Genomic DNA, 13,805 nt, shown 5'->3' with positions numbered 1-13,805 from the left:
CACTACACTACTTTCACAGTTTATTGCTCAGTCATGCAACGTACCACCCAAATGAATTTTACCTCCCTTTCTTCTCACTATTAGAGCTTTCATTTGGTGGTATTTCATTGCTGCTGACATTTTTACTTTTTTTGTTATTAATCAAAATTTAACGATTTTTTTGCAAAAAAATGACATTTTTGACTTTCAGCTGTAAAATTTTGCAAAAAACAACAACATCCATATATACATTTTTCGCTAAATTTATTGTTCTACATGTCTTTGATAAAAAAAAATGTGTGGGCAGAAAAAAAAAAATGGTTTGGGTAAAAGTTATAGCGTTTACAAACTATGGTGCAAAAATGTGAATTTCCGCTTTTTGAAGCAGCTCTGACTTTCTGAGCACCTGTCATGTTTCCTGAGGTTCTACAATGCCCAGACAGTAGAAAAACCCCACAAATGACCCCATTTCGGAAAGTAGACACCCTAAGGTATTCGCTGATGGGCATAGTGAGTTCATAGAACTTTTTATTTTTTGTCACAAGTTAGCGGAAAATGATGATTTTCTTTTTGATTTTTTTTTTCTTACAAAGTCTCATATTCCACTAACTTGTGACAAAAAATAAAAACTTACATGAACTCACTATGCCCATCACAAAATACCTTGGGGTGTCTTCTTTCCAAAATGGGGTCACTTGTGGCGTAGTTATACTGCCCTGGCAATTTAGGGGCCCAGATGTGTGAGAAGAAGTTTGCAATCAAAATCTGTAAAAAATGACCGGTGAAATCCGAAAGGTGCACTTTGGAATGTGGGTCCATTTGCCCACCTAGGCTGCAAAAAAGTGTGACACATATGGTATCGCCGTACTCAGGAGAAGTTGGGGAATGTGTTTTGGGGTGTCATTTTACATATACCCATGCTGGGTGAGAGAAATATCTTGGCAAAAGACAACTTTTCCAATTTTTTTATACAAAGTTGGCATTTGACCAAGATATTTATCTCACCCAGCATAGGTATATGTAAAATGACACCCCAAAACACATTCCCCAACTTCTCCTGAGTACGGCGATACCAGATGTGTGACACTTTTTTGCAGCCAAGGTGGGCAAAGGGGCACATATTCCAAAGTGCACCTTTCGGATTTCGCAGGCCATTTTTTACACATTTTGATTGCAAACTACTTCTCACACATTAGGGCCCCTAAATTGCCAGGGCAGTATAACTACCCCACAAGTGACCCCATTTTGGAAAGAAGAAACCCCAAGGTATTCCGTGAGGGGCATGGCGAGTTCCTAGAATTTTTATTTTTTGTCACAAGTTAGTGGAATATGAGACTTTGTAAGAAAAAAAAGAAAAAAAGAAAAATCATAATTTTCCGCTAACTTGTGACAGAAAATAAAAAATTCTAGGAACTCACCATGCCCCTCACGGAATACCTTGGGGTGTCTTCTTTCCAAAATGGGGTCACTTGTGGGGTAGTTATACTGCCCTGGCATTCTAGGGGCCCTAATGTGTGGTAAGTAGTTTGAAATCAAAATGTGTAAAAAATGACCTGTGAAATCCTAAAGGGGCTCTTTGGAATGTGTGCCCCTTTGCCCACCTAGGCGGCAAAAAAGTGTCACACATATGGTATCGCCGTACTCAGGAGAAGTTGGGGAATGTGTTTTGGGGTGTCATTTTACATATACCCATGCTGGATGAGAGAAATATCTTGGCAAAAGACAACTTTTCCCATTTTTTTTATACAAAGTTGGCATTTGACCAAGATATTTATCTCACCCAGCATGGGTATATGTAAAATGACACCCCAAAACACATTCCCCAACTTCTCCTGAGTACGGCGATACCACATGTGTGACACTTTTTTGCAGCCTAGATGCGCAAAGCGGCCCAAATTCCTTTTAGGAGGGCATTTTTAGACATTTGGATCCCAGACTTCTTCTCACGCTTTCGGGCCCCTAAAAAGCCAGGGCAGTTTAAATACCCCACATGTGACCCCATTTTGGAAAGAAGACACCCCAAGGTATTCAATGAGGGGCATGGCGAGTTCATAAAACTTTTTTTTTTTGGCACAAGTTAGCGGAAATTTTTTTTTTTTGTATTTTCTCACAAAGTCTCCCTTTCCGCTAACTTGGGACAAAAATTTCAATCTTTCATGGACTCAATATGCCCCTCACGGAATACCTTGGGGTGTCTTCTTTCCGAAATGGGGTCACATGTGGGGTATTTATACTGCCCTGGCATTTTAGGGGCCCTAAAGCGTCAGAAGAAGTCTGGAATATAAATGTCTAAAAAATTTTACGCATTTGGATTCCGTGAGGGGTATGGTGAGTTCATGTGAGATTTTATATTTTGACACAAGTTAGTGGAATATGAGACTTAGTAAGAAAAAACAAAAACAAAAAAACAACTATTTCCACTAACTTGGGCCAAAAAAAATGTCTGAATGGAGCCTTACAGGGGGTGATCAATGACAGGGGGTGATCAGGGAGTGTATATGAGGTGATCGCCCCCCTGTCATTGATCACCCCCCTGTAAGGCTCGATTCAGACATCTGTATGATTTTTACGGATCCACGGATACATGGATCGGATCCGCAAAACGCATACGGACGTCTGAATGGAGCCTTACAGGGGGGTGATCAATGACAGGGGGGTGATCAATGACAGGGGGTGATCAGGGAATCTATATGGGTGATCACCCGCCTGTCATTGATCACCCCCCTGTAAGGCTCCATTCAGACGTCCGTATGTGTTTTGCGGATCCGATCCATGTATCCGTGGATCCGTAAAAATCATACGGACATCTGAATGGAGCCTTACAGGGGGGTGATCAATGACAGGGGGTGATCAGGAAATCTATATGGGTGATCACCCGCCTGTCATTGATCACCCCCCTGTAAGGCTCCATTCAGACGTCCGTATGTGTTTGGCGGATCCGATCCATGTATCCGTGGATCTGTAAAAATCATACGGACATCTGAATGGAGCCTTACAGGGGGGTGATCAATGACAGGGGGTGATCAGGGAATCTATATGGGTGATCACCCGCCTGTCATTGATCACCCCCCTGTAAGGCTCCATTCAGACGTCCGTATGTGTTTTGCGGATCCGATCCATGTATCCGTGGATCCGTAAAAATCATACGGACGTCTGAATGAAGCCTTACAGGGGGGTGATCAATGACAGGGGGGTGATCAGGGAATCTATATGGGTGATCACCCGCCTGTCATTGATCACCCCCCTGTAAGGCTCCATTCAGACGTCCGTATGTGTTTTGCGGATCCAATCCATGTATCCATGGATCCGTAAAAATCATACGGACGTCTGAACGGAGCCTGACAGAGGGTGATCAATGACAGGGGTTGATCAGGGAGTCTATATGGGGTGATCATGGGTGATCAGGGGTTCATAAGGGGTTAATAAGTGACAGGGGGGGTGTAGTGTAGTGTTTTGTGGTACTTTACACAGCTACCTGTGTCCTCTGGTGGTCGATCCAAAGAAAAGGGACCACCAGAGGACCAGGTAGCAGGTATATTAGACGCTGTTATCAAAACAGCGTCTAATATACCTGTTAGGGGTTAAAAAAATCACATCTATAGCCTGCCAGCGAACGATCGCCGCTGGCAGGCTGAAGATCCACTCGCTTACCTTCCGTTCCTGTGAGCGCGCCTGTGTGCGCGCGTTCACAGGAAATCATGGCTCTCGCGAGATGACGCATATATGCGTGACTCTGCGCAGAGCTGCCGCCTCCGGACCGCAGATCTGCGTTAGGCGGTCCGGAGGCGGTTAAAGTAGCCACCTTTTGCTTTGATTACTGCTTTGCACACTCTTGGCATTCTCTTAATGAGCTTCAAGAGGTAGTCACCTGAAATGGTCTTCCAACAGTCTTGAAGGAGATGCTTAGCACTTGTTGGCCCTTTTGCCTTCACTCTGCGGTCCAGCTCACCCCAAACCATCTTGATTGGGTTCAGGTCCGGTGACTGTGGAGGCCAGGTCATCTGGCACAGCACCCCATCACTCTCCTTCATGGTCAAATAGCCCTTACACAGCCTAGAGGTGTGTTTGGGGTCATTGTTCTGTTGAAAAATAAATGATGGTCCAACTAAACGCAAACCGGATGGAATAGCATGCCGCTGCAAGATGCTGTGGTAGCCATGCTGGTTCAGTATACCTTCAATTTTGAATAAATCCCCAACAGTGTCACCAGCAAAGCACCCCCACACCATCACACATCCTCCTCCATGCTTCACAGTGGGAACTAGGCATGTAGAGTCCATCTGTTTACCTTTTCTGCGTCGCACAAAGACACGGTGGTTGAAACCAAAGATCTCAAATTTGGACTCATCAGACCAAAGCACAGATTTCCACTGGTCTAATGTCCATTCCTTGTGTTCTTTAGCCCAAACAAGTCTCTTCTGCTTGTTGCCTGTCCTTAGCAGTGGTTTCCTAGCAGATATTTTATCATGAAGGCCTGATTCACACAGTCTCCTCTTAACAGTTGTTCTAGAGATGTGTCTGCTGCTAGAACTCTATGTGGCATTGACCTGGTCTCTAATCTGAGCTGCTGTTAACCTGCGATTTCTGAGGCTGATGACTCGGATGAACTTATCCTTCCGCAGCAGAGGTGACTCTTGGTCTTCCTTTACTGGGGCGGCCCGCATGTGAGCCAGTTTCTTTGTAGCGCTTGATGGTTTTTGTGACTGCACTTGGGGACACTTCCCAATTTTTCGGACTAACTGACCTTCATTTCTTAAAGTAATTATGGCCACTTGTTTTTCTTTACTTAGCTGCTTTTTTCTTGCAATAATACAAATTCTAACAGTCTATTCAGTAGGACTATCAGCTGTGTATCCACCTGACTTCTCCACAACGCAACTGATGGTCCCAAACCCATTTATAAGGCAAGAAATCCCACTTATTAAACCTGACAGGGCACACCTGTGAAGTGAAAACAATTTCAGGTGACTACCTCTTGAAGCTCATCAAGAGAATGCCAAGAGTGTGGAAGGCAGTAATCAAAGCAAAAGGTGGCTACTTTGAAGAACCTAGAATATGACATATTTTCAGTTGTTTCACACTTTTTTGTTATGTATATAATTCCACATGTGTTAATTCATAGTTTTCATGCCTTCAGAGTGAATCTACAATTTTCATAGTCATGAAAATAAAGAAAACTCTTTGAATGAGAAGGTGTGTCCAAACTTTGTCTGCACTGTATGTTTTATACTTTCTGTGTGTCAAGGCCAGAGATTAGAGAAATATAACTGAAAATTAATATATTTTTTCCATAATTTTCAATACTTTTTCTATAGAGGGTGTCTGCAGTAGTGATGGACGAACATCTGCCGGGACGGTTCGCGAACGCGATCGCACGAACGCGATCAAATTTTTGTGAACTGCAAGTTCGCAGCGGGTCCCATTCATTTTAATGGCAAGCAAACCTGAAAAACTTTCAGCTCATATTTGCAGCCAAGAAATAATTACTAGAAGTGCACAAATAGTCCCACAACATGGACAGTGACATACCAGATGTATTATTCGAATTTGCGATCTCTATTCCTAATTTTTTCAATGCGAAATATGGGCAACATAATTTTCGCGTACGCGCATGCGCAAATGCACTATACAGTACCCAAATGCACTATAAAGAAAGTATATTGGTATATAACACCCCGCTTCAATCAGTTTTTTGGGGGGGCAACTGGTATATCACACCAGTAGAAATTATTTGTTCCAATAAAGCTTGTCCCTCTTTATACCTGCAGTATCGCAGCAGAACCGCACACAACTGCCGCACAATACAAATGCACTAGAATATACTTTCTAACATAGAAAGAATATTATAACATTGTACAAGGAAGGCAATCCATTAGAATATACATAAAGATAAAACGTAACCTTTAATAATGTTACTATGAGGGTCCATTGACATGTCCGTAAGTATTTTGTGGATCCGCAAAACACGGACACTGGCAATGTGCATTCCGCAATTTGTGGACCGCACATCGCCGGCACTATAATAGAAAATGCCTAATCTTGTCTGCAATTGCGGACAAGAATAGGACATGTTCTATTTTTTTTAGGAAACGGAAGCACGGATGCACATTCCGGCACCATTGAAAATGAATGGGTCTGCACCCGTTCTGCAAAATTTCGGAACGGATGCGGACCCATTTTGCGGACGTGTGTATGGAAAAGATATCCCTCAAAATGAAAATAAATAAAATTATTAAAGTTAAGCAAAAAGCATACATGTGGTAGGCAATAACAAGTGTTCGGCGGCACTAAATCAGGTGCTCGGCGGCACCAAATCAGAAACCATATATCCTACCACAATCCGGGGGGTTCCAGTGCACATCCATGAATCCCAGAGGGAAAGCAAAAAACATATATCCATGGGCTAGATGATGATGTGGTATTGAAGGACAGGGTGGGCAAAGAACTGTCCCTGATATTGCCCTACAGGGGGTGTTATTCTTTCCCTGATAGCCTAACCACAGACCACCCGCCCTGATAAGAGCGACCCTGTCCGGAACCTTACCCTATATAAAAATGGCCCTAGTTAGCCCCTAGACCCCTAGGCCCCTGACTTCCAGGTGATCACTATATAGATCTATGTGTTTTTGACTCATTATAAAAGTATATTATAAGTATATTGCACCCCTCTGTGTATCACACCTATCGATAGCACACCTATACCAGTCCTTAAAAGGACTTTTGTGGCCCTATTAGCTAGCGTTTGGTGTCACTAACAGCTTGTCCCTGCTCCACACAGCAACCTCTACCTACACTGGCAAAACACTGAATGTAAAATGGCGGCCAGATCAGGATTATTTATAAGGTAGGGGTATGTCCATGTGCTGAAATGTCTCAATTGGTTGTCCTGTACCATCTGATGGATGTGTCATGGGTCAAAGTTCTTCACAATGTAAAAGAATATGGAGGGAGCGAATATCTCCATATGTTCGCATGTTCGGCGAATCTCGAACATGCAAAGTTTGCCGCAAAATGACCGCCGGGCAAACCGCAAGGCCATCTCTAGTCTGCAGTGACAAGAGATATCATACCAATACCTTCTGTGTGTCAGGGCCAGAAATTGGAGAAATATAACTGAAAATTTATATATTTTTTCCATCATTTTCCATAATTTTTAAATAGAGGGTGTCTGCTGTGAATTATGACATCTGTCCAATACCTTCTGTGTGTCAGTGCCAGAGATTGAAGAAATATAACTGAAAATTAATATATTTTTTTGATCAATTTCAATATTTCTTCTATAGAGGGTGTCTGCAGTTACTAGTGTACTAGTGACATATATATTATACCTTCTGTGTGTCAGGGCCAGAGATTTGAGAAATATAACTGAAAATTAAAAATGTTTCCATTATTTTCAATACTTTTTATATAGAGGGTGTCTGCAGTGACTAGAGACATCTGTCTAATACCTTCTGTGTGTCAGGGCTAGAAATAGAAGAAATATAACTGAAAATTAATATAGTTTTCCATAATTTTATATATTTTTCCATAATTTTCAACAATTTTTATATAGAGGGTGTCTGCAGTGATTTCTGTCCAATACCTTCTGTGTGTCAGTGCCAGAAATTGGAGAAATATAACTGAAAAATAATATATTTTTTCCATCAATTTCAATACTTTTTATATAGAGGGTGTCTGATGTGACTAGAGACATATGTCCAATACCTTCTGTGTGTCAGGGCCAGAGATCAGAGAAATATAACTGAAAATAAATATTTTTTTTCCATCATTTTTAATAATTTTTACATAGAGGGTGTCTGCAGTTACTAGTGACATACATTCACCTAAAGAATTATTAGGAACACCATACTAATACGGTGTTGGACCCCCTTTTGCCTTCAAAACTGCCTTAATTCTACGTGGCATTGATTCAACAATGTGCTGATAGCATTCTTTAGAAATGTTGTCCCATATTGATACGATAGCATCTTGCAGTTGATGGAGATTTGAGGGATGCACACCCAGGGCATGAAGCTCCCGTTCCACCACATCCCAAACATGCTCTATTGGGTTGAGATTTGGTGACTGTGGGGGCCATTTTAGTACAGTGAACTCATTGTCATGTTCAAGAAACCAATTTGAAATGATTCGAGCTTTGTGACATGGTGCATTATACTGCTGGAAGTAGCCATCAGAGGATGGGTACATGGTGGTCATGAAGGGATGGACATGGTCATAAACAATGCTCAGGTAGCCCGTGGCATTTAAACGATGGCCAAATGGCACTAAGGGGCCTAAAGTGTGCCCAGAAAACCTCCCCCACACCATTACACCACCACCACCAGTCTGCACAGTGGTAACAAGGCATGATGGATACATGTTCTCATTCTGTTTACGCCAAATTCGGACTCTACCATTTGAATGTCTCAACAGAAATCGAGACTCATCAGACCAGGCAACATTTTTCCAGTCTTTAACAGTCCAATTTTGGTGAGCTTTGTGCAAATTGTAGCCTCTTTTTCCTATTTGTAGTGGAGATGAGTGGTACCCGGTGGGGTCTTCTGCTGTTGTAGCCCATCCGCCTCAAGGTTGTGCGTGTTGTGGCTTCACAAGTGCTTTGCTGCATACCTCAGTTGTAACGAGTGGTTATTTCAGTCAACGTTGCTCTTCTATCAGCTTGAATCAGTCGGCCCATTCTCCTCTGACCTCTAGCATCAACAAGGCATTTTCGCCCACAGGACTGCTGCATACTGGATGTTTTTCCCTTTTCACACCATTCTTTGTAAACCCTAGAAATGGTTGTGCGTGAAAATCCCAGTAACTGAGCAGATTGTGAAATACTCAGACCGGCCCGTCTGGCACCAACAACCATGCCACGCTCAAAATTGCTTAAATCACCTTTCTTTCCCATTCTGACATTCAGTTTGGAGTTCAGGAGATTGTCTTGACCAGGACCACAACCCTACATGCATTGAAGCAACTGCCATGTGATTGGTTGACTGGATAATCACATTAATGAGAAATAGAACAGGTGTTCCTAATAATTCTTTAGGTGAGTGTATATATTATACATACTGTGTGTCAGTTCCAGAGATTAGAGAAATATAACTGAAAATAATATATTTTTTTCCATCAATTTCAATACTTTTTTATATAGAGGGTGTCTGCAGTGACTAGAGACATCTGTCCAATACCTTCTGTGTGCCAGGGCCAGAAATTGGAGAAATAAAACTTTAAATTTATATATTTTTTCCATCATTTTCAATAATTTTTCTATAGAGGGTGTCTGCAGTGACTAGAGACATCTGTCCAATATCTTCTGTTTGTCAGGGCCAGAGATTAGAGAAATATAACTTAAAATTACTATATCTTTTCCATCAATTTCAATACTTTTTATATAGAGGGTGTCTGCAGTGACTAGAGACATCTTTCCAATACCTTCTGTGTGTCAGGGCCAGAGATCAGAGAAATATATTTGAAAATAAAAATATTTTTTCCACTTTTATAGCTTCATGTCCCAGTTTGCAGGGCGTCGCAGGACAAAAATCTTGAAGTCAGACTAGTGCGACCAGGTGGTCGTGTGGATTGCAGCAGATAATGCTTCCAGTCGGTTAAGCATCACCCTGTCTTCCATCAAGTCCAGTCTCAGTAGCCAAGAGTCTGGTCAACGAATCCTCTCCCTGTTCCTCCTTCCTCCTACCATGGAGAGTCTGGTCAAACAAGTGATCCCATACTCGAAAATTCTGAGGATCTTTTTTTATCACCATTACTTTATTTGGCCCTCTCGCCAAGCGTGCCTGAAGAGGGACATGAGATCTTGTACACTAAATCCCAACCTCTTGAGTATCCACAGTCACAAAAACATGATGGTGGGGAATGGCAATTAGTGTTTAATAAGGTGGATGATGATGAGACACAGTTGCCAATAAGTCAACCGCAATTACTGTCTCAAGAGATTGATGAAGAGGATGAGACACAGTTGTTAATCACTGAGGTTGTGATTAGGTAAACAAATCAAGAGGATAATCAGAGTGAGGATGTGGAAGAGGATGTGGTGGATGATGAGGTCACTGACCCAACCTGGAAAGGTGGAAACCCAAACGAGGACAGCAGTACAGAGCGGCAAGGATCTGCAGCACCGCAACAGGCTGAAAGAGGCAGTGGGGTGGCAAAAGAAACAAGGCGGGCCACACCAAACAGGCCTGCAACTGTTCCACCGAGCACCCCCTTGCGTAAATCTCCCTTGCCAAGGGGAAGGTGTTCAGCAGTATGGCGCTTTTTTGAGGAAAGTGCAGACAACAAAAGGATAGTAGTTTGTAACCTGTGCCACACCAAATTGAGCCACGGCATGAACACTAGCAACCTCATCACCACCAGCATAATCTTCCACATGGCATCCAAGAACCGTAATAAGTGGGATGAATGCCTGGGTCCACAATCTGTGTCTGCGAGTCACACCGCTGCCTCCTCTTCCCCTATGGTACGTGCTGGCCAATCGCCTGTCGAAGGCACAGAGGCGAGGATGCCTCTTTCTCTGCACCTGGACCTACGCAAGCACCATCAGCAACCACATCCACTTCCCTGTCCCAGCGCAGCATTCAAATGTAATTACCGCAACACAAGCGCAAATACCCAGCCACCCACCCACAGGCCATAGCACTAAATGCGCACCTTTCAAAATTACTGGCCCTGGGAATTTTGCTATTTAGGCTCGTGGACACTGAGGCCTTCTGCTCCCTGATGTCGGCTGCCGCCCCGCGGTACTCTTTCCCCAGTCGCCACTATTTTTTTAGGTGTGCCGGGCCCGCCTTACACCAACATGTGTCCTAAAACTTCACACGTGCCTTGACCAACGCAGTTACTGCGAAGGTTCACTTAACCACGGACACATGGACAACTGCATTTGGCCGGGGATGCTATATTTCCCTGACGGCACACTGGGTGAACGTTGTGGAGGCCGTGTGCGAGTCGTACCCTGGGATGGCACCGGTGCTACCGACGCCGAGGATTGCGGGCCCTAATTTCATCAGGGGTTCCGCCAGCACCTATGTTAATGGCTCCAACCCCCCACTTCTCCTCCTCTGCCTCCTCCAGATAGAATTAAACTTCCACGTGCAGCACCAGTCAGCCATCAGTCAGTAGCTGGAAGCAGTGTATCACTGCAGCGGGGAAGCGGCAACAGGCCTAGCTGAAGCTGAAATTCTTAGGGGCAAACAGCACACCGCCGCAGAGCTGTGGCAGGGGATAAGAGACCAGACTGAGCTGTGGCTCTCGCCACTAAGCCTACAACCAGGCATGGTTATGTGTGATAATGGCCATAACTTGGTGGTGGCTTTGGAGCTTGGCAAGTTTAGACACATCCCATGCCTAGACCACATCTTAAACTTAGTGGTTCAGCGGTTTCTTAAAACCTAGCCCAATTTGACTAAGCTACGGGTGAAGGTGTGTTGCGTGTGTGCACATTTCCGCAAGTCATCGACAGCTTTAGCTGGTCTGTCAACACTGCAGGAGTGCTTGAAATTGCCAGCTCACCGGCTGTTTTGCGATGTGAGCACGCGCTGGAATGTTCCATAGGTTGGCCAGGCTATGTGAGGAGGTTGGCCAGGCTATGTGAGGAGGAGCAGAGGGCAGTAGAGGAATACCAACTGCAACATGGTCGTCGCCTTTCCAGTCAGCTTCCGTTAATCAGAAGTGAGGAGTTGGCATGGATGTCTGACCTCTGTGACGTTTTAAAAAACTCTAAGGAATCAACACAGATGGTGAGCGGCGACAATGCTTTTATCAGCGTGACCATCCCAGTTCTTTGTCTACTCAAACGCTCGCTTCTCACAATTAAGGACGATGCTTTGCATGTGGAAGAGGTGGAAATGGGGGAAGACATTACACATGGTGATAGCCAGACCACCCTCCGTCCATCTTCTCAGAGCGAATTGGACGATGAAGAGGAGGAGGAGGAGAAGCAGGAGAGGGTTGCCTCCGCTACACAGGGTAGTACCCATGGAAGTTTAATTCTATCTGTTCAGCGTGGGTGGGCAAAAGAGGAGGAAGATGATGAAGAGATTGAGGGTGATCCTCCTGATGATGACAGCAAAGTCTTGCCTGTTGGTACTCTGGCCCACATGGCTGCTTTTTCCCCGAACCACGCATTATACGCATTTTAGACAACACGGATTAATGGGTGTTCACCCTTCTCGACCACCGCTACAAAGAGAACTTCTCATCTCTCATTCCTTAGGTGGAGAGGCTGAGCAAAACGGTGCAATACCAGAAGGTCCTTGTTGAAAAATTGCTCCAAAAATTTCCATCTGACAACGCTTGTGGCAAAGTCTATACTTCCTCGGGCAACCAAGGAGGGGAGAAAAGGGGAACACACAGCAGTTCCAACATAGGCAGGGCAACACTCTCCAAGGCCTGGAACAGTTTCATGACAACCCGCGAGCACCCTCACCCTGATGCGCGTCCTAGTGTCACAAGGAGGGAAAAGTTTTGGAAGATGGCAAAGGAGTATGTATCAGACCGTTTCATCGTCCTCAGTGATCCTTCAGTGCCTTACAACTACTGGATGTCCAAGCTGGACACGTTGCACGAACTGGCATTCTACGCCTTGGAGGTGCTGGCCTGCCCTGCCGCCAGAGTTTTGTCTGAGCGGGTATTTAGTGCTGCTGCTGGCATTATAACAGATAAGCGTATCCACCTGTCAACTGAAAATCCTGACAGGTTGACTCTTATAAAAATGAACAAGGACTGGATTGCCCCAGACATCTCGACTCCACCAGAGGAAAGCAAATGAACAAAGGCACTTTAAATGTGTTGTTTAATGAACTCAATACAATGTATTCCTATGCACTCCTTGCACCACAAAAAAGGGTACATGGTTGAATCTTCCTTTTCTCATCCTCCTCCTCCTCCTCTTTCATCATATCAACATGCTTTTTCGTCACATATAATGCCCTAGCATATATACCCTCACATATCATTTTTTACAGGGTCAGCTCAACTGCGGGCCCTTGCATATACAGGTCCTTCTAAAAAAATTAGCATATTGTGATAAAGTTCACAATTTTCTGTAATGTACTGATAAACATTAGACTTTCATATATTTTAGATTCATTACACACCAACTGAAGTAGTTCAAGCCTTTTATTGTTTTAATATTGATGATTTTGGCATACAGCTCATGAAAACCCAAATTTCCTATCTAAAAAAATTAGCATATTTCATCCAACCAATAAAAGAAAAGTGTTTTTAATACAAAAAAAAGTCAACCTTCAAATAATTATGTTCAGTTATGCACTCAATACTTGGTCGGGAATCCTTTTTGCAGAAATGACTGCTTCGATGCGGCGTGGCATGGAGGCAATCAGCCTGTGGCACTGCTGAGGTGTTATGGAGGCCCAGGATGCTTCGATAGCAGCCTTAAGCTCATCCAGAGTGTTGGGTCTTGCGTCTCTCAACTTTCTCTTCCCAATATCCCACAGATTCTCTATGGGGTTCAGGTCAGGAGAGTTGGCAGGCCAATAGAGCACAGTGATACCATGGTCAGTAAACCATTTACCAGTGGTTTTGGCACTGTGAGCAGGTGCCAGGTCGTGCTGAAAAATGAAATCTTCATCTCCATAAAGCTTTTCAGCAGATGGAAGCATGAAGTGCTCCAAAATCTCCTGATAGCTAGCTGCATTGACCCTGCCCTTGATAAAACACAGTGGACCAACACCAGCAGCTGACATGGCACCCCAGACCATCACTGACTGTGGGTACTTGACACTGGACTTCAGGCATTTTGGCATGAATCTAAAATATATGAAAGTCTAATGTTTATCAGTACATTACAGAAACAAATGAACTTT

The sequence above is a fragment of the Bufo gargarizans genome, chromosome 2 (genome assembly GCF_014858855.1).
Source record: "Bufo gargarizans isolate SCDJY-AF-19 chromosome 2, ASM1485885v1, whole genome shotgun sequence".
NCBI classification, from domain to species: domain Eukaryota; kingdom Metazoa; phylum Chordata; class Amphibia; order Anura; family Bufonidae; genus Bufo; species Bufo gargarizans.
The sequence above is the reverse complement of the archived record's forward strand: the minus strand, read 5'-3'. Positions refer to the sequence as shown.